The sequence below is a fragment of the Centruroides sculpturatus genome, unplaced genomic scaffold (assembly GCF_000671375.1).
Source record: "Centruroides sculpturatus isolate CEXI.00-Female unplaced genomic scaffold, Cexi_2.0 scaffold79, whole genome shotgun sequence".
Classification (NCBI taxonomy): Eukaryota; Metazoa; Arthropoda; class Arachnida; order Scorpiones; family Buthidae; genus Centruroides; species Centruroides sculpturatus.
In genome coordinates this window covers 385,669-409,081 of record NW_019384415.1, presented here as the reverse complement: position 1 = coordinate 409,081, position 23,413 = coordinate 385,669, and the positions used below count along the sequence as shown (strand labels likewise).

The 23,413-nt window shown below is 31.9% G+C and overlaps 1 protein-coding gene across 4 annotated transcripts in view; it reads right to left on the bottom strand.

Moving 5' to 3' along the window:
• LOC111619156 (myb-like protein X) overlaps window positions 1-9,797 on the bottom strand; it is a 65,883-nt gene extending 56,086 nt beyond the window's left edge. For 3 of the 4 annotated variants that reach the window (XM_023360831.1, XM_023360834.1, XM_023360832.1), the window contains exons 1-2: window positions 9,556-9,797; window positions 8,847-8,918 (exon numbers count right to left, since the gene is read on the bottom strand). The gene's annotated coding sequence lies outside the window, so the exon portion shown is untranslated. Of the gene's footprint in view, window positions 1-8,846; window positions 8,948-9,555 lie in introns of all 4 variants that reach the window. The other variant, XM_023360833.1, reaches the window with a different exon arrangement.
• Between the last annotated feature and the right edge of the window lie 13,616 nt (window positions 9,798-23,413).

Genomic DNA, 23,413 nt, shown 5'->3' with positions numbered 1-23,413 from the left:
AGGAAGATGGTTTGAAATAATGCAAATTTATGTTGAAGAAATTCAAGGAGTACTTCAAATTCAATGCAGGACACACTAATGGGTGACAAGACTTGGATATTTAGTTTTGATCTTGAAACAAAGTTCAGTTTGGTGTTCTCCACTTTCTTCTTAGTGAAAAAAGTGCACCCATTCTAGGAATGCTGGGAAGCAAAGAGTTGTCATTTTTTCAGTAATAGTGGTTTCTTCACAGTGGTTGAATTAATAGATAAAAAACAGTTAATGCTGATTGGTATATTTCAAAATGTCTGCCAAAACTTTTTTAAAAAGTGTCCAAGAGTCATCCAAAAATTGGTCTAAGAGAAATCCTACTCTATTATGACTATGCAGGGGCCCATAAAGCTACCAAAATATTGAAACTTTTACAGAATTCTGGACTTCAGTTAATCCTACATCCTTCACATTCTCTAGATTTAGCCACTATGACTTTTTTATTTTCAAAAGTTAAAAATTTAATAAAAGGCCACAGGTGCTATATCCTCCAAGCTTTCTTGAAAGGCATAACACATTTATATTAAAAAAAAAAAATTGGGCTACTTGTTTTAAGTCTTGGTTTAGAAGACTGTAACTTTCCATCAATAATGAGGGAGAATATTTTAAAAAAACTGAAAATATTCTCCCTCAGCATTGATTTAAAGTATTTTAACAGCATACAATCTAAATATATAAAATTGCTTGTCCTGAATGACTGACTGACTGATTCATCATCGTCCAGAGCAAACCGCTGAACCTAAAGAGGTGAAATTTGGTACACAATTAGGGTATGTCATGAAAACACACATCAAGAAGGGATTTTTTTAAATTCCTCCACGGGGGAGAGAGGGAGAGGATTAAAGCTTAATCTGAAGAACGGCTTCTATTGTATTATTTTGGATGCAATTTTTGTTTTCTACTACATTTGGTCTTCATTGAGTACTTAGGTGTATTAAATCTATAACATTTCAGATATTGTTATAAATATGTTTATATATTTCGATTTTTTAACCAAATGTTTGAACTATTTTAAATTCAAATTTGTTATTGCATATTGGTTCAATTATAGAATGATTGTAAACGTTCCAGAAAATCGATCAAATTGAAAACAAATTTGTTTGATTCTCAGTGGTAGGTGATATATAATAATTACTATGATTATTGAAATACTGAATATAAATGGGGTTTGCTTGCAAAATCCACATGGGCGAAGTCGTGGGTAACAGCTAGTACTAATTATATGAATCCAATAATATTCTCTAATATTCTCCCCCATTTTGATATTAGGTAACTGATTTCTGGGGAATGGCTTTAGCATTTTTTCATGGGGGAAAAACCATTTTTCAAAATCAGAATCTAGAGAAAATATTCCACAGAATTCTTATTTTCATAAATCTTTCTTGGAAGTCACAACTATAAATTCTTTAAAGATTACGAGAACTCTTAATGAGACTATTATTCCTGAATCTTCATTCAGAAATTCTGTCTTATAAAAGCAAATCTTTTTCATAAAATTGACTAAATCTAAAATGAGGTATTAATTGTTATTGTCCTGCGAGCACTTTTGATGCAGTTATGAACATCCGTCTTCAGGTTTAAGGTTTTTTCTAAAAAACTTTTTGTTCTAAAGGTTGTTAATATTCTAAACTGTTAATGCCATTCCCTTTTCTAATTTAAAATCTGTTTCAAAAAACTGTTTGATTCTTTTTCTAATTGTTATTGATTTAAAAATTTTCATTTATAAATCGTTATATCATATTACTGCAATGGAATAAAATACAAAATGTACTAATTAACAAAACAGATGACACTTCCTTACAATGTCAATGTTATCTATATATTTACAACCTTTATATCCAAACTGAAATTTTATACTTTATTATTTTATAAACTTTACTGTACCAAGATATCTCTTAATAAATCATATTATTTGACACAAAATTAAACTTGAATTTAAAAATTCTTAAAAAATTTCAGTCATCAATCAGTTTCAAACTAATCTTATTCATAACATATTTCAAGTTATAAAATTAGCAAATATTTCATTTTGTTTTGATTAAAAAAAGTTTAAATATTTGCAAATTTTATAAAAAAAAGGCATGCAAAATTTAAGACCAGTCAAGATGACAAACACTCTGGAAGGACAGTGATTAGCACAACTGAAAATGTTGCTACTGTTAACTACCAGTTCTACTGTGGCATTTTTCAGTGTTTATGTAAAAATGTGAGATGGTGAACAACACTCTAGCTTACTCAGCACTGAACACCAGAACTTTTTAGCTAAGAACATGAATATCATCCCCACCATCCTTATAAGATTTGGCATCCTGATTTCTTTTTGTTCCCACAAATTCAAAATGAAATTGAAAGGGTATCATTTTGATATGATGAAGGATATTCAGATGGATTTACAAGCCAATGCTGAACTTACTACATATCAATGGACATTCTAATCATGGAAGAAATGTTGGGATTGTCATTTGAATGTAAAGGGGAACAATTTTGAGGGTGATAGCAACCAATAAGAGTTAAGGATTAATCCTGAAGAACAAGTAATTAAGTTAAGGGACCATCCATAAATGTTATCATGCTAAAATTCCACAATTTTAATCACCTTCCTCCATGTCACTCATTGATTAATATTATGACAAAGCTTCCCTCACAACTGATGTACTATTTTAATTATATAATGGATATTAACATAAATGATTTATTTACACTTTATCAAAATAAAACACTACATAAGAATATGATTACATTAAACAAAATTTTATTTTTGCTACACCTAGCTAGCAAGTTATTTCATTATCATGGATTTGTAAAGTGTTTTTCAACTGACACAATGAGGATGTTGAACAAATTCAAAAGTTGTTTCCATTCAGTCTATGAGATGCTATAGTCTATAGAATTAGAAATTATCAAGTGTATTTCCTTTTTCTTTGGTAATATTCTGAAAACAAATTAATTTTTCAAAAATTCAATAGACATTTTTAATAAGTCTAATAGTAAATAACTGCTTAATTTGTAAATACAACAGTGTACTTGGACCCAGTCTTGTGCCCTGATGGATATTGAATTTTTATGTACAATACATACAGAATTATCTTGTTTAACTCAACAGATCTTAGGAACAATAACAATATATGATTTCATATTATTACTTGTTCTAACATTTGTTTGACTTTCAGACTTGTAAAAATGTTAACTGATGAACAATGAAACTGTGATGATGAAAATTCCACATTATTATAGCTGCAGAAATTGCATCAATCACTTCACTGTGATTGATGCAATTTCTGCAGCTATAATACACACTTTTTCCTATCTTTTAATGATGATAAATTTGAGTATAAAAAATAAATTTCTAAAGCTTATGTTTTAATTGTAACTTATTGTGTTAAATAACATGATACTGCTTAATGATAAATGTGAAACTTGATATCATAAAGATCATTTCTTCCTCCTTATCACTACATTATGTCATTTTCTAACTCCCTTCCCCATAAGACATGGTAACATTTATGGACAACCCCTAAAGTAAGTTTTCAAGCATTAGTTTACAGTATTAGTCTGAAATATTTTGGATACCATCTCATATAGAAGAAAAATTATAAATGTTGGTGAAAATTATTTTGATGAAAGAGGCATTTACAATTTTACATAACTTTAAATTAAAATAAGTTATGTAAAAAGTATTATTTTAATTTTAAAAAATCATAAAATATTGAAGACAAATTTTAATTTAAGTTTTCATTAAAAAATTTAATATACAGTAGAGCATCGTTTATCCAAATCAATTGGGGACTGGGGTTGTTCGGATAACTTATTTTTCGAATAACTAATTATGTACGAAAAAATATATTAACCTATCCCATCCTGAAATTTTTCTCCATTGCGTGTTGCTTTGTGTTGAATTTTCATCGATGTTAAGCCTAACATAAACTTTTTAAAATAATAATCGTGGCTATTGTATCGTTAAAAATTATTTCTTCATTTTGTACAAACAAAATAAATATATTGAAAAATATAAAAACAATAAAAAATTATACTTCAGAAGTTAATTTAGTATCAAAAACGTAAAATATTTGAGTAGCCAAGACATAGCCAAAGATTGCAGCGCCACAGCACTAGCGAAAATTTAAATTTGCCAACTGGAATTCTTTCAGATAACTGACGTTTCAGATAACCGACTTTTGGATAAATGACGCTCTACTGTATTAAATGACAGTGAATCCTATTATCAAAACACTTTTAAATAAATTTGCAATACTATCAATATTTGATTTTAACTTCAATACAAATTTAAATTTTCCATTTTCACACAAGAAACTGTTCTTGATCCATCTTTTTCTATTTCTATCTTGATTTCTCTTTTAACTTCTACTTATCTCAACATTTTAGTCATCCTTAAGTCTTTAAATCTTAAAATTTATCCAAAACAGTATCCATGTGTTATTAACTATTAAGAACTCCAAATTATTATATCTTTTATATCTATGTGCAGCAAATTATATTCATTCTTACAATGACCTAGGAGTCATTTTTTGTGAAAAATTAACTTTTAAACTAATTTAATATATTAGGTGTTTAATATATTAGGAATCTACAGAAATATTAGGTAATCTACTACATTACCATTATGGCCAACACAAGATGCAATGGTTTCATAATAAGATTGCTGAAGTATTAGCATGCAACTCCCAGATTTTCTTTTGTGTTTTCTAGGCCAGCAAATGTTTCAATTGTGTAATTTATCTCCCAGTTATCACTGTAAGGTAAGCATTGTAATTCATTACATTGTTTTCCACTAGTGCTTAGTTGGATGGTATTGTAAATATGTGGATGTTCAGCAAACAGTTTATGACAGTTTTAATTTGAGCAATGTTTAGGCAATTTTGTATCAATTTGCTATAATTTCTACATGTCAATGGAAATTACATCTTTTATTTCTATTTTTAAAAAGGATAATATTTAATTTATGTTAATACCAAAGAAAATCCATCAATAAGTTTACATTTTTCTCCCTCTTCCCTATATTGTAACTGGTTAAAATTCCTAATGTTTTTTAGTCTTTTTCTGTTTAAAAAACTTTTCAACATGTTTGTAATATATTTGAGTAAGTATATCAATAGTTATTAGTCAAACAGGCTTGCTTGCTATTGGAGTATGTTGGTTTTGTATAGTATTAATATGCTGAATTTATTAAATTTTCCATTTAGGATTTTAACTGACATTAACAGTCATGAAATAGGTTTAAGCGTCAACATGTTATCCCATTTGTTTTACATTAAGGTAGTAAGTTTATTGGTGAAGCACTTGTGAATTGAGCAGAAGCATTTTTTTTATGACACTAAGTGTAGAGTAAGTTTACATAATGTTGTTTTGAATCATCACGAGGCACTTATTTTTTCTGAAATTAATGTAAGTTAAAATGTTTTACTTTTTTAAAAGTAATATGTGATTTATGTAAATTAGGAGAAAAAATTCATATGTAACTAAAGGTTTCTTTTGTAAATGATGTAAAAATAAAATTTATTTCAGCATCATTAGTTTATTTTTTATTATTAGGCTAGCTGAAATTTAAAGTATGGTTAAGTTGCATATGCACACTTCTCAGCTTACATCCATTTATTTAAATTAGGTATATGCAGGACCATGTGTATAGGCATTGTAGGTTATGTTTATGAAACTCTAAAACACCTTGTTTTATTCATTATAAAGCATTTTCAAGAAATTTCACAAATTCTTGAAATATTTTCTCTTATGCCACTTTGTTTGGATTTAAAGCTTTGCATAACAAAGGCTTTCTGTTTTGTTCACAACTGTGATTTCATTTTGACTACATTCAAACAAATTTGTTCATTTTCACACATGTATATAAAGAAAACAAATACAAGGAAAATGCATTGGAATGCCTTTGTAATCAGAAGGAAATCAAGGAAAACATTACCATTTCAAAAGGTAGTAGAAACTTTACTTTATGCTTCCATTTTTAATAAGATATAGTGGATTATTTTTTATTTTGTTTAAATACAGGGTGGAAAAGAAAGTCATTTAACACCCTACTATAAAATATAGAATGTACCCAAAGTTAATAGTGCAGCTTGGCCTATGTGGCCCTTGTGCCATAAAACACCAACAAACCAACCAACCCAAAGTTAATTTTCTCATGTCAGGAACACATTAGACCAAGGAAGAAACAGATTGATGTGTGTTACACATGTTACACACATAGTCGCCATCTTGATGGTGGCTGTGCATATTGAATGCAACTCCAAAACTGTCAAAGATGTCATGTGACACACCATTTAGTGTCAGAATTTCAGAAGGAATTGATTGCTGAAAGATTTTCTTGACATACCTCAGTTACAGAGTTATGCACATTACATATTGTGCTCAATGTACTGTACTGTACATTCTATATTCTGTAGCAGGGATGTTAAGTGACTTTCTTTCCCACTCTGTACTGTTTATCAAGTTGATGTTTATTTTACTTTTTTTAAATTTTGCAGTTTTCCTGTCATTTCACAAATTATTTTTAGTTATAGTTGTTTACTTGTTTTATGTTTGAAACTTAATGCTACAAATAATGTAACTACAATTATTACACTTTTATAGCACCGTGTAATTTTCATTTTACAACAGTTTAAACATTGACATGGAAAACTCCAACTCAAAACAGCATAATTACAGTTTACCAACCTTTAACATGCGCATTCTATTTTATTAATGTAATCTAATGTTTTCAATAATTAATCAACCTTCATCAAGATCGAACAATTTTTCAATTTATGATGAACAAAACCAATTATAGAATGTTTTTAACTTTAAAAAGTTTCTCTCAGCAAACTGTAATTATTTTTGAAAGTGCAGTTCAAGTAGAGTCAAAACAGCATGCAACAATGTGTGGTGCACGTTAGCCATAATGGATAGTGTGATATTACCAAATATTATAATATTTTTCATGATTTTCTTTTATTTTCTAACATAATTTAATTTTATTAAAAATCGGTCATTGTTTATTATAAGCTGCAAAAACAAGAAGTTTGCATAAAAAAGTTATTACTAAAAACAATGTACTGAAACAGAATTCAATAATACCAGTGGTGTAGCAAACATAACTGGCACCTGGGTAACAACACTTTATTGGCACCCCCCTTCTCCTCCAGAAACACATATAGTTTGTCTTGGAGACCACTTGGGCGCTCTGCGAGTGGGGCCTGGTGCATGATACACCCCCTTGCCCACCACGCTATGCCACTGATAATACTACTGGAGATTTATAGATATAAAATATAAATTTTCATTCATTAAGAATTAGGAACTTACATACAAGATTTAAAAAAGATAAAAAATCTTGATAGGGGTTGGAAAGATATGTTAGAGATAGACTGGAAGGCTAGAAGAAAAATATCCAATCCCATTTAACCAAGAAATGATGATAATATATAAAATTATTAGACAATAATTGCATAACTAACAACATATTTAGTTTTTCCTCATAAAATATATATGTTAACTTATAAATCATCAAGTTTAATTATTAAAAAATTTTATTCTTAAATAGAATATTTTAATATTATTTCACAATTTCTTCTAACCACACAAAAATGCTTACTTAAATAATAATATTGTTTGAATTAAATGTCAGTAATACTAGTTTGTGTAGTATTTAAAGTTTTTGTAAAATAGTCAGTACACTTTTGTTAATATAGTATTATAATTACATATATAAGAATAAAAGAAAAGCAAAAATTTATAAATAAAATTTTGACATAATTCAAAAATTATAGTTAAATGATGCCAAATCTCTTATATACTTCAGTAAAGAATAAAATTTTCCTATATATTTATTATTATTTATATATAAACAACAGGAATTTGAACTTTGGAGACTTTTTCATGTGCTTTATATATTATTTACATATTAGCGTACTGGTACCATTAAGCAATTCTATAAAGTTAGTGAAAAAGATTCCTTTGAAAATCATACATATAAATATTTAAAATAGCAAATAACAAAAATAAAAAGGAAATAATTTATTATACAAATATAAAAGTATTTATATGTTTTTAATTCTCTCTCTTTAAATTACTTAGTAAAATCAAAAAGATTGTTTTGAACAACAAAGTATACATTTATCTCAATGTATATTAATAAGCATTTCTTGATGATCTGTAAGTTTCTCTCTGATTATCTATAAACAGTTATTCAAATTTTTCAAAGATGTACACATATTCAGAAATGTTTTTAATTGAATAGGACTATATAGTTTATTTACAAAACATATTTGTGCTTTGAACTAAGAATTTTATAACAGTTCAACAAGTGGATGAATAAGCATAATTCTTAGCACTTTATTATTAAATACAATTGATAAATTTATTGCATTTAATCATTTTTTTATTTTTAAAAAGTAAAAATACTGTATTTGGCATTTATGTTCTGTTAAATTCCTACTGATACTACCTCATGCAAAATATATTACAACTATATATAAAAGAACTTAAAACATAGTATACTTGATTGGTTAAAACTCACAATACTTAGCATCAGACTGTAGTGAGCTTGTGTGGGGCCTTGGGATAGATCAGACTCTCTTTTGCCTTTTTATTTTAACAAATGTAATATATAGAATGCTTCTTTATTAATAAAAGGTGGTCTTAAAGGTTTTCCTTTTTGTTAATAAAAAAATATTAATTTATAGGGGGCAGAAACCACTAAGTTTTTTTCCAGGAGAAAAATCCCCAGCTTCCTCCTCTTCTTAACATCCTTGCACATAGCATTACAATCAAATAAAAGTAAAAAATAATACAAAATAACTATAACTTACTTTAAAATCCAATATTTATGTAGAAACACAATGATTTGTTTCATTTTTCATAATACATCATCCATCAATTAACTTGAAAACAGAAACAAACAATATCAAATCTATAAATAGTCAAGATAAATATAAAAAAGACAGTAAGCAAGAATTTATTTTAATCACAATTATAATTAAAATAAAAAATAAATAAAAGCTACTTTTATTACTACTTTTCAGTAGGCCAAAACTGATAAATGCAAATTAATATAACAGATGTATTTACTAATTACCATTACAAAATGTGTTTTATAATTAACTTTAACCGACAAACTTAACTATTACACATAAAACATTCATGCATAAAATATTTAATTATTACTATTTTATGCAGACTTACTTCTTAATTAATTCAGTATTTCTAATTTCATATTTGAGTTTGAGTTTCTTATGCCAATCAGAAATATTTGCATATCAATTTTGATAATCAATTGCAAGAGTTACATTTAGTTAAATGATCCATATACATGTATATACACCATTTACCTATATGTAACCTCTACCTGATCATTATATATTGACATAAAAATCATCGATTTCATGTAATTTACAAGAATTAAATTGAAATGCAAATACATCTGTTACTTAGATTTATCTACTTTATTAATCGAACATTTGTTCATTTTATATCAAATTTAATTATTTAAGTTAAAGAAACTTCTAATATTAAACTCACCCTTAAAGGCTATAAGGCTAAAATCTCAGTTCGTACAAAATTGGTCACAAGTCCTGGGATTGATTTATATTAAAACATAAAAATATAGACATCGCTGTGATGTTACAAGTTTCATAAAAGTATTAATAATTTTACATTATTAATTGAATTGAAGTCGTTATAATTGAAATTTTAATCAATGTATGTCTTTCTTTCTACTGTTCCGCTTCGCCATTAAAATCTCATATACCATGATGCTTTGAGAGAAATTCCCCATAATTCTCTACCGGAAATTATCATTGTTGCCAGATGTGAATGGTAAATTAATATAAACAATTATCTTAGTGTATTTAATGTAATTCGAGAAGGAAGCGATAAATTTTGTTATTATTAATTATTGAGGTTAAATTTAATAACTTTTGCTTTTTTTAAAAAAGTTAATTGAGTAAAATAATTAATAGATTATAAATTTAATCTGATATAAAAGTTTAATAGAGATCGAAAATTTCTATATTATACAGTAATCTGATGTATTATAAATTATATTATAATTTAGAAATTTTGTTGATAATTAAAATTTTATTGTTTTTGTTGTAATATAATTTTATTTTATAAAATTTTACCGATGCATAATTTGAATATGAAAATTTCAGCGACGACTTAACAATATTTGAATTCTTTATTAACAAGATATGTTCGAAACAATGAAAAGGTTTTCTTTGCTATAAAGGAAAATATCCTTCTTAATTCCATTAAATGATTGTTAAAGGTTCAGGTCTTCATTCAGATGATGCAAAAAACAAAACCAAAAAAAAAAAAAAAAAAACACGAAGTTCTGTGTTAAAACGCTATGTCTCTTCTTTCCTGGAGAAAAATATGTAATTGCTGACTCGTAAATATCATTAATTATTGATTTTCTTCCATTTTGTTCTGAAGCTTAGTAAAAATGTTTATTATTTCTCGATTATAGCAATAGATTATAAAAATTCATTAGGGCCCCATCAGTGGCAGAGTTTATAAAACAACTGAACATTGGTAGTTGGTCATGGGTTTGCACCTCGCTACGTGAGTTTTCCAGGTTTTTTTTACGTTAGTAACACCTAAATAAGGGCCAGTTTCCTAGGAAGGAAACCCGGGAGGAATTTCCCCCTGTGCACGTGTGTCACTAATACGAATAAAAGCAACTTAATTAGTGATCTTAGATAAGTTGCCCCTCTTGTCTAGGGTATAACATATCCGGTGGCGTATCTACGATTGTGAGAATACGGATGCTGCTCAAGGCAGATTCGGGGACTAAGGATTTTTGTTTCTTTCTCTCTCACTCTCTCTCTCTCTATATATATATATTTGAGAATGTTACTAAATTACTTAAGATTATGTAACTATGCAAGTAATTCTAGTCTAATTGAAGTCATACGATCAGAGCCGGCCCTACTAGGGAGAACGGAGCAGCCGCTCCAGGCGCTAAGTCCTAGGGGGCGCCTCAGTGGTAAAGATAATTAAATGGTATAAATTAGGGGCAATCAAGAGGGGGCGACATAATAGGATCTCGCTCCATCCTAAAACTTGTCTCGGGCCGGCACTGCATACGATATGCACTATTATATTTATTTTTGTAACAAAACTGATTGCTTTGGCATCAAGGGGTTGCTACGGAACTATAAACATTCCCAAATAGCCCCGCAAGTGCCAATTCGTAAATTACATCAAATTAACATACATTTTCCAAGATAAGATCGTGTGCTTAATTCTACGCTTCATCTTCAGCATTTTTCGAAATTTAAGCTCTACTTCATCTTTAAAATTCACGAATCATGAAACATAATGCTTTTTTTAGGCAGGTTCACTTAGGTTTGCCGTTCCTGCATATATGATAAATTATAATTTAATAAAATTCGAGGAGGATCCAAAACAGAGTCGAATTTAGGAAATTTAGGCGTTCCCATCCCAATCATTCCCACCCTCTACTTTCGACTTGGAGATGGAATGGAGATTTTTTTAAAACCCTTTTCACCTGTGGGCACTAAGAGGGCCTCTTTAAGCAGCTATCATGGGTTCGGACAGGCCCAGAATGGGGCGGCAGGGTGGTGAGGGACGATGTCTGATATACCAGGACGGACCACACCCGAAAAATTCCCGAGAATTTTTCGACTCGTCCGGATTCACCTTGACCGCTCGGCCATCGGCTTAATAAGCATGTGAATTGTCGACTGATTGTCGACAAGTAACAGGGTAGGTTCATCATTCTTTAATAATCTCAATTCAATTCCTGTTCTTCGTACCCAGCAGATATAGTCGATAGATGAAACTGCTGCACGGTACTCGGCTTCAACGATTGAGTTCGCCATGAGACGCTGCTTTCATGAATACCATACAATTGGACCGCCCCTCATGATAAGAACTCCACTCGTAGAATGTAGACTATTGGCGTCTCCTCCGTAATCCGCATCTGTATATGCTATCAATTTTCGGATCTCGGTTAAAACATATTCCAAAATGTGTAGTTCCTCCCAGATACTGAAAAATTCTTTTAATCATCTTCCAGTGATTTGTTAAGGGTCGATTACTGAATCTACTCAGGTAATTGACGGCATAGCTTATATCTGGACGAGAGATTGTTGCTAAATAAAGTAAGCTTCCGATGACTTCGAGATAACGATTTTGTTTTTCTAGTGGCTGGTCATTGACAAGGTTTTCAGAATTCTTTTTCATTCTTGGCTCCATCGGTGTATTCACGGCGTTCACTCGATCATACCTAAATCGTTTCAAGATCTTTCTGTGTAATCAGGTTGACTCACAAAAATTCCCTCAGGCGACACTTTGATCTTCATACCTAAGTATGTCATACGTAATTGTAAAATTCTTTTATAAGTAATTTCAAACTTGTCATTCAGTAACCTCAGAATCTTGAAAATATCCTCTTCGTTTTGGGCGGCAATGAACCCCTCGTCTACGACCAATACAGTACTATTATCACACTTTTGTCGTTGTTATAATAAACGCACGGGTCATCGTCGGTATTAACGAATCCTATCGTAAGAAAAAGTGAAGAGATTTCGTCGTTCCAATCTTTGGCGGCTTGCTTTAAACCCTACAGACTCTTTTCAAGCTTGCAAACCTTTTTTGTCCCATCAGAGAATCATTCTGGCTGGTTTATATGTTCTGGCTGGTACGAGGTCTGTTCAAAAAGTATCGGACTTTTATTTTTTCCGGGTAAACCAATGATGCGCGGAAGGCCTCTTTCGGTGGAGTTGTGGAGGGGACAATCATGCACAGCCCTGAATTTTTTCCCGCCTGCAGGAAGCGTCAGTCGTTGGCAGTCGGCCTATGAGTGAGGACATGTAGTGAGCTCTCGTCGGATTCCACTAGGTTGGAAAATGACTGAACAACGTGAGCAGCGATATTACATCAAATTTTGCCAAAAACCTTGGCGATACCCAAGCGTAAACCATTCGCAAGATTCAGCAGGCTTTCGGGGACGACCCTCGAGGCCAAAAAAAACGCGGCAGGTCCGCAGCAATATCAAGGTCATGTTGACAGTTTTTTCGACTCTCGTGGGGTGGTGTATTGTGAGTACGCACCACAAGGCCAAACCTCTCTTCTTTGAGATTGGCGTGTAGGTAAGCTGTCTTGACATCAAAAACTGTTACTTTCATTTTGCTGGATGCTGCGTGACTGAACACGAGTCTGATAGATGAGTGTCTGGCTACAGGACTGAAGGTATCTGAATAATCGATGCCCTGTCTTTGCTCGAATCCCCTTACAACAAGTCTAGCTTTCATTCTGCCGTCCTGTTTACGACGTAACACCCATCGACATGTCAGAGGTCTCGCATATTTTGGAGGTTCCACCAGGCTCCAAGTCTTCAATTTGAGGCTGTCGTACTCGTTCCGCACAGCCTTGTATATCCTTTATCCTCCAAAGCCTCCTTAACTGAAATATTCTCGGTTTCTCCTATCATAGCATAGTTGTGAATAAGTCCCATCTCATAATCGCTGAATCTGGTTGGAGGTTTTAGTTTTCGACGATCTCGTAAACTTCGTTGAATTTCCTCTGGCGGTTCTGGTCCTTTCTGGAGTGATGTGTCGTGAATGATTCTGTGAACATCTATCATCTGAATCTTCTACGGTTTCGTTTTCAGTTTCGGACTCTTCTATCTTCTCTTCTGTTTCCTTTTCCTTCATGTAGGTCTTGACTTCGGCAGTGCTTCCTTTAGTTTCATTGAAAATCACATAGTAGAGCAGACGACCTCCTTCTCATCTGACAAGTAGACTTTATAACAGGGTAAATCGAGATCATATCCGACAAAGATTCCTTTCACAGACTTTCTCTTCATCTTTCTCCTTTTATGATCTTCAATCAATATATAACACTCGCAGCCGAAACTTTTCAATTTCGAGATGTTTACCATACGTCCAAACCAAAGTTCAGCAGGACTTTTATCATCTATAGAGCTCTTTCCTGTTTGATTAATGATGAACACAGCGTAGTTAATAGCTTTAGCCCAAAGATTTTCGCTTAGGTTCCTGGTATGTAAAACAGATCCAGCTGATTCCAATATGGTGCTCATCTCCCTTTCTATTCGTCCATTTTGCTGCGGTGTATACATGTTTGTCCTGGTATGTAAAACTCCAAGCTCCAATCAGTGGCGTAGCGTAGTGGGGGCGGCAGGGGCGGCCCGCTCCGGGTGGCACTTTTTAGGGGGCGGCAAAATTTCACAATAAATAATACTAATATCTTGTAAAAACTTGAACCATTTTATCATATATTTTCGTCGCACCTACGATTCGGACCGATTAAGATGAGCACGAAAAGTGCCATCATCCAGACAGTCCGCGTTTTCGGGCACAACCTGTTGGCCTTTTTTTTTCCTTGTACGAATCATTCGTATTCATATACACCTCCAATGTCCAATACAGCTAAGTCATCTAGGTTACTTACGTTACTCCTACCCAATTCTCCCTAATCGCTAACTGAACCGGCATGCACTGCACATTATTCTTCGCATTGCAAAATGACATACGCATGTGTCAGGAACTTCTGTTCGAACAAACCTCACCTGCCGTCTGGGTCAGCGATTTTAAAAAAGGTGGCAATACTAGCACGGAATTTTTCATTACTTATTCTGTGACGAAACTGAATTTTAGTTTTTTAAATTGAGATACCTAAATAACGGGGCGGCGAAATTTTCCTTTGCCCAGGGCGGCTGACATCCACGCTACGCCACTGCCTCCAATAACTCTCTGGTAGTCGAATTTTTTATTTCTGTCCCATTGTCAGACCTTAGACTCTTCATGCACATTCCTATGACCTCTCTGTGGAACATCATTTGATATACTATTTATAATTTATTTTGTATACTAGTACATTCTATATATTAACAGGACTTATTATACTGGAATTATGGATGCAGATATTTAGTCTTACGGTTTAAAAATAATGTTCTTTATTAAGTTTACCTGAACACATACACTTCAAACATGTATTTAAATATAATTAGGCAAACTAATAAAATGAATGATAACAACGGCAGAGAGATTCACCAATCATGGTTAAGCATTATAAAAAGGAGGGAGGAGGAGGTATAAAAAATGAAACAGGAAGGTATTGAAAATAAAATTAAGTAGATACTAACGAATTAAAAGAAGTAAGTGAATTGAAATAATAACTTACATAATAATTAAATTTATTTTTTAAACTGATTTTAATGTTAAAAATTAGGAATGTGTAAAATCGTATGGTTGTTGTGGATCGTAAGTTTAAGTGGAAATATAGTGAAGATCGAAAAAACAGAAGTTGTAAGAGTTTTATTGTCGGGAAAGGTCTGTGTTTTAGTTGATTGTACTGTAAAATATTTTTATTATTGTTATTTATAGAAAGTGTCGTTTAAAGGCTTGCTGAGGAGGGACGAACAAGTCCGAAACACATGTTTGAAGTGTATGTGTTCAGGTGAACTTAATAAAGAACATTATTTTTAAACTGTAAGACTAAATATCTGCATCCATAATTCCAGTATAATAAGTCCTGTTAATATATAGAATGTACTAGTATACAAAATAAATTATAAATAGTGTTAAAAAAGGACAAAAAGGCATAATAATTAATTATCATTTGATATAATTCTTCAAGTCGTTGGGCTACTGCTATTTGCTCCTTTCTATCGGCCGTTTCGATATTTGACATGTTTGCATTGGCGGTCTGAATAAACCCTTTATCCAACATTTGGATAAACGAAAATAGATTTATATGTTCCTAACATATCATTCAAACATCTTTCAGGGTTGCTGGATACCATTCCCTTCCATTAAAAGCCTCGAGTTCGACGTCACCTACTCCTATCCCATTGATTTCGGTGTTGTTCCCGAGTATCACCTTCGTATACTCCTCCAGCGCTTTGTAGTTTGTCAGCTATTCTTTCCTGAAGGTCATGTGTTGTGTGGCGGCACTATCTTGATACCAAATATCCTGTCAATTTCGTCTTGAGTTCTTGTCATTTATTATCGTTGACATCAATCCTACAGTGACAAGAGTTCGCCGTTGTCCTCTGATCTCATCTGCTTTGTTTGATTCGTCTGACCTTTGATTTATATACTCCCTTGAGAAATGGCCTTTTTGATTGCAGTTGTTACAATTATAAGTTTTTCTGCAATACTCCAAATATCTCTGACACGTCTTATTCTTGCAATATTTCTTTACGTGTTCCTTTTGTCCGCATTTGAAACATTCGACTCCTGAACTTTTCTGCTGACTTTTGTTCTTGTTACCTTGCGTTTTATGCTTTGAAATGAAAGCATTGTGTGCGGTTGATTCCTTCTCGTCTTCCTTCAATCATAAGTTAAGGTGTCTATGTTCTTGTCCATTGAATTAGCATTGTCCCATGACGTCCTGAAGTGGTATAGTTTCCGTGGCAGTATTCCGAGCATCCTTGTCATAATCCAGCTTTCCTTAATTGTTTCTCATTCAGCTTTTAAGTCTTCTGCATATTGTTGAACTGATAAACAATTCTCCACTACAGATTTGCTTGAATCATATTTATAATTAAAAAAATTTCTCTGTAACCCTTCAATTGTGAGATCGGACTTTTTACCATACAAGGTTTCTAGTTTGTGTATCATACTATACGCAGAAGTGCAATTTTCAATTTTCTTTGAGATATTTACATTTAAACCTATACAAGCTTGAGCATCTAAATCCTTTTTAATCCACGCTGCGACATCTGCCGCATTACTCGCATCGTCAGGTTTAAGAATAATTCCGCTTGCAATGTCATACAAATTCTTCGATCTCAATGTAAGATTTAGCTTAAACTTCCATGAAATATAATTAATATTTCCCTGCGAATCTTCTGATAAAGTTTCCATTTGAGGTTTCACGATATCCATATTGACAGACTAAATAATTTACTTAATTAGAAATAGTGAAGTAAATATAAAACATGAAGTGATCAACTTGTCTGACTTAATTAGTAAATCACGATCATTTACGAACACTGACGAGATTGGCCGACGATTGAAGCTCGTCAAAGATGGCGATTGCAGACGATGAACCAAGGTATGGCTGACACGTGTCTCGACACAACTTGCTGTTCTCAATTTATGTCTTTTCCTTTCTCTCAGATAAATTCGACTGTCGAGATTCATTCACGGGATCTGGGCCCATAACCTGTGGTGATTTCTAGTAACCGTGAACGAATCAAAAGACGAGATAAGATTAACGAGAACATGTATTAGAGGTCTTTTGATGGTCAGACATACAAAAAGTGAACAGATGACGCTTAACTTAAGCGCGGTTTACAATAACGAATATGATTAATCTTAACATTATGCAATTGGCTGTTTTCTGATCTCAGATGGAAAAAGTTATATTCGATAAAACCTAAGTTATTAGAATTGATTTCAGCTGTAAAATTAACGTAAATAAAAAGGAGAGAACGTCTTTATTAAGCTATGTGTTGTGGTTCCAGTTGAAACTCGTCTCTTGCTGAATAGTTGCATTGTTATTACACATACTTCGAAATAAATATTTTCATTTCCCTTTTTTTCTCCATTCAGATTTAAAAAATGGATCTCCTTCCATAAAGTCGAAATAATTTTTGCATGGATTAATTCGTATCTGGTTTTACCGGAATAATAAAACTAGATACGAATACGTTCGTCTATAAGGGAGAGCCACAGCAATTGTTTGACTTTGAAATCTTCTGTCAGAACTTCCTTGTTGAGGCAAGATACCTCTCCTGGGGTCCCCAAGAAGATCGCTGACGTCTATCGATGAAAAGTGATAGTTGAAGGCTGTAACCCAGTTATTGTTGGTGACTGTATTTGTACAGCTAGCATGAGCCTCAATAGATAGATTTTATAAAAAAGAAAAGACGTTGAAATGTATGCTATTTATGCATGGGCGAATTTGCGTTTTTCCTGACCTAGGGCTTATTGAAGTCCAATGGAGCTCCATTTTTGTTAGATTAAACATCTCTAAATTGGGGTTTAAAATAATACTATAAATAAAACAAATAATATAATAATGATAATTTATAGTAACTATTTTTTACTATACGGTAAGTGCTCATTGTTAAAGAAAAGTATTAAAAATTTATAATTCAATTTTTTGGGTCATTGACATTCTGAGGCACAGGGCCTATTAGTCCCTTTGTAGATCCGCCCACTCATGCATTTAGTTCCTAAAAACGAACAATAAATAAATAAATAAATAAATAAACGTTTCTAAAAACAGTGAGATGTTTTATCGTTACCAAAAATAAAAATGCATGTAATTTACATATAAATATTCGGAATGAATTTAGGCAAAATAAAAATGTATTTAGAATACCAACGGGCATCACAAATTTTTCATAGATTTGTTTAACTGCACCTATAGTACGGTCTATAGTAAGAGTCCACAATACAAGAAAACGTTAAAATATTTGCTGTCATTAATTTCGAAAAATAAAATTTTATGTTTTATTATTCTTTGTGTTTTCAATTATCTGGGATATATACTATGTTTTAAACTATCAAGTGCTTAGGATCCCTAAAAGTAGTCTTAATCCGTCCTACGTATAAAGGCAATATTTCCAATTAAAACAGGAGCAGGAATATTTACAAGTCTATGCTAAATGACTTGACTAAATCAAATACGTGTAAAAAATACTCCATTCTACCTGGGACAATCACAAACGAGTTCTAAATTTACGCATTTGATTTGTCAAAAGAAGCCAAATAAGAAAGAGTAAAAGTTTTTCGAATTTTTAACATTTATTCTCAAACTATAAATTGTGTTTTTCTTCTTAAGATACAAATCACAACGATTTCTTTCCTTTCGTTCGGACACAACGAACGTACGTCATTCTTAATCACAATAAAGATTGGATTCATTTTATTTGCAATCGCTTCTAATTGTCTATGCATAGTAGTTTTGAAATACACGAATAATTTTAATGAAAACCAAAATAGTCCTCGTTAAAAATACCTGACGTAAGATCTCAAACATTGCATTTTTTTTATATTTTATAAACAGAAGATAACGCTACAATAAATTCTCTCATTTTCTTCTTCTTCATCTCTCGTAGTCTCATCTCGAAAACTGTATGCTGGGATATAAAAATTTGTATCCTTCATAACTACTATTAAGTTCGAATTTACTTCCTTTTCAGGAATCTTAACTAAAAATTTATAAAAGCTGCGTTTCGGCAATAAATTCATTTTTCTTAAAAACAAAAGCCCATCTCTCAAGCAAATGCATTTTTCGTACAGAAAATCATGCGAATATGCCGACTTCACACCGACCAAAACATTTATCCCTTTAGGATTCATGTGGATTATTGGAAGTTTAATTGTATGTGCGTAACAGTTTTCACAGAACCATACGTCAGCCATAAATTGAAAATTTGGTTTCATACTAATGCACGCATTTAACTGATGACGTGCTCTTTGATTTATGGCAAGAATTGAGGATAAATCATTAATATTTCGGCGTTTACCATTAGCAGATATTGTTTTTTGAAGGAGCGCCACGTTTTTCTCGGTGAGATATTGTCGAATGGATTGAACTTCCTCTTCTGTTAAAATCTGATCTTTAATAAAATTGTCCACAATCTGTTTTAAACTATCTGGATCTAGAACAAAAAATCTGATGAAAGAGATGAAAGGTTTCATTACGTCTCTCTTCGATATGTTGGCATTTGTTTTTCTCAATTTGAGAAATGTTTTTTCGACCCACATGCGAAGTCCCATCAACAAATCAAATTCCTCCAGCGATCGGTATAGGGGGCTCGTTAATAACTTGTGAATAGTAGTTTCTTCGCACGATCGGAAATAATCGGTACGGAAAATACTTCTGTCAGAGAAAAGGAATTGATTGAAACAAGCACGTTGCAATTGCTTTTCATTGTATTTGCAAGCTAAATCGTGGACACGACAAACATGTGTACTGTGAGTCAACCTGACGAGATAATAGAAACTTATACTTTCTAAATGGCTAATGAAGTAACGTTTGCTGAATAAATACATTTGAAATCCGCTATCCGCAGAAGTAAATTCAGGAATTTTGTTATCCAAAAATCTGAAATTGTAGAAAGATTTAAATGTTTATAAATAAAATAATTCTATGATACGCTTCTTGTCTAGTCTTGGTATATATCATACTTATGAGCACTATGTTTCGTACAGAAAAACTTTTTGGAAAAATAAAGAGATTTTCTAAGGCTTATATTGTGTCCAGTGACGGTGTAACAAGTCTAACAATAAAGAAGGCCAACATAGTGCTCACAAGTATATATATAAAATGATTTATATAATTGTTTGTTATTTTACGTTTACTCGCTTAAAAACACATCATGTTCTACCACAGAACTTTTTCTTAATAAGCGAAGACATTTCAGCCTGCATTTCAGACTGCAGCCATTCAGGTCATATTCTTATAAATCAATGTTTAATTATGCACGTCGAGATTGCGGCATCGCTAATTCATATGACTAATCTTTTATGGGTAAAATTGCAGATTTAAATGGTAAAATTGCGTTGTGAATGACATTGTTGCGACCTTAACAGAGCTGGCTGTAGAGCATGCCAATACGAACCATACCTTTAAATGTGACCCTTTCCGAAATCAATCTCTCTGAATGATGCGACTGGGGCCTTATCAGGCGATCCACACTATGTCAAAGGAATAAAACGTCAAAAGAAAACGACGACAGTTAGAGAGATAAGTGACACGTAAACTGATTTCGAGAAGCCTAGCTTTCGAAGGATTGACAGTTCCTTTGACATTTTTACACATACGGGCATGGACTACAGCTCTGAAAAGCTTCCAATTGCCTCATTTAGAATTGCAATTTCGCCATATCAATTCAAATAAATATTCTTTATTTCCTAATGTTAACACGAGAATCTACAGTTAAATATAACTTTAAAAATACATTTTTGTGTAGAAATAAATTACCAATTATTATCCACAAAACGATTGGTTTTAAAAATATTCTAAATATTTTCCGCGATATTTCAAAACGGTCAAGAGACTTTCTTCATTAAACACGATTATCTTTTAATATATATTCATACTGAAGACAAATTAAGTGACTTATAAAATAGATCTGACAAACCTGGCGAATTGGTTGAGCATTTCTAATGTCAGAGGTACTTTTAGAAGAAACTTCATTTCGTTCGGACAAACCATTATGGAATATTTCAACAATCCCGCCTTTTCCTCCAATGAATTTAGTGACACGACGACAGATTCTCCACTATCATTGACTATAGTCACTTTGTAATAGTTGAATGTTCCTTCCTCTTCTACGTTCGACATTTTCTCCTAATACTAAAGAGGAAATTGAAATAATAATAAATGAAGGTTGTCAGAACCAATACTAAATACCACTCGACAATTTCCTCAAAGTCCAACAATTCCACCACTCTTAAATCACCAGATACACGATTTGTGAAAGCTGCTTCAGTTTATATGCAAATGAGATTATTTAATGATTGATGGTGATTACTTTTAAAAAGCACTATTATATATAAATATTTACATTTAATTCTATAAATTCTTTTGTAAGTAAATGGTTTAACTTTTTAATACTATTTATGTAAACAAAAAGAAAAAAATATTTTTGCGGGAATTGTTTGTATACGGCAACGAGACACGTGAGTGATCTGTCTTTCGTGGAATGACTTCCGGGAGGGATTTTAAAGGGTACGTGGCCACTATTTATGCGTTAAACACGTGGAGAAATCCCGGAAAATCGCACGTGGCAAGCCCATCCTGGCAAGCTGAGAATCCACGACCACGATCTCTGTTTAGAGGTTTAATGGGGAATAAAGTACAGTATACAAATTAGCACTTGTATTCATTCACTGCTTCAATTGTTTACTAATTTCAGACCTTATAGAATCTATTTTGTTTTTAAATACAAAGTTTTTTGAATTGATTTCAGCTGTAAAATTAACACAAATTCGAATGTTACTGAATTTTTTTTATGTTAAAATTTTAATTAAGAGTTTTAAAAATCAGAAAATTTAAATTAAAGTGAATTAATGAGATTTGTAAGTTTATTTAATTACATATGAATAATAGAATTGATTTCTAATTAAAATTAATTAATTTCCTGGTAACATTTGGTGAAGCCATCTGTTATGATATTTTATTTTAAATACATTTATATTTTTAACTATTATAAATGGCAAAAAGCTTAATTTTGAGAATAGGGATGGGTTTTATAAAAAAAAAAAAATGTAAACGCTAATAAAAGAGTAAAATCGTCATTGAGTTTGACCCTACTGGAGATACACGACTCCCATTATTTCCCCATCCCCTCGATCTTTAATCACCAGAATTTAATAGCATCAATCTTCCTAATAAATAAATCTTAAATATTTCAGAAATTTTCAACAAAAAGCACAGAGTTTTTAAGCTTAGAAGAGGATGAAAAATCCCGTCCCCCACAATCACTAACAACCATACATATTTTTTTACATTTCACCACGTTTCGAGGTCCTGAGTCGAAAAATGTAAAAATATGGGGATCATTGTTTGACCGATCGCCATACTTTTCCTCTGTTATACACAACAGTCAGGAAAGTAAAAATCCAGCAACGAAGTGCGTAACTTTCGTTGCTGTTATCATCTCTTTAAAAAAATCTCTTATTTTAATCATAATAAATAAAATTGTGTATGGCGCTATCTGTTGTGAAATTTCATTATGGAAAACTTTTTATATTATTGATTATTATAAAATGGCGAAAAGGTTAATTTTGAGAATAGGGATGAGTTTAAAAAGAAAATTGTAAATGATAATAACGAGCAATAGCTTTAAGTCTGACCCTTCTCGAGATATGACACTACCCAATCTATCTCGCCACCCGGTGACCTTCAACCACCAAAATTTAATATAAATCTCCTTATATACAAGTCATCATGCCAAATTCCGTTCTAATCCATTTCTAAATCTTTACCTCATTCTGAGATATTAAATGTAACATACACACAAACAGAACTTGTTGGATTTAGGAGGCTTTAAAATGTGGAGAGATGCAAAAATCCAGAGTCGAGGAGGATCCAACCTATTTTGAAATACTCTTGGCTATTCCAATTATGGTTTCGGAGTTTCACACCTCCAGCAGCCTTGCTTTGTTTTATTATTTACATTGTCCAGCTTATAGACTGTAGGCATATTGGCACACCCAATCACTGACTAAAGTATTTGCTAGTTCCTTTAGTGTAATATATAAAAAAGAGGGAGGTCAAGCCACCGTAATCACCCACAGATGTGTAGAATCCTTTTAAGAATCTGAGTTACATGTTATAATCTCCTTGCAAGTGGTTCAGTTCATTGTCAGGAGATTATTACACATTGAAATGATCACTGCCCAAGGTTACTTCAGTCTGT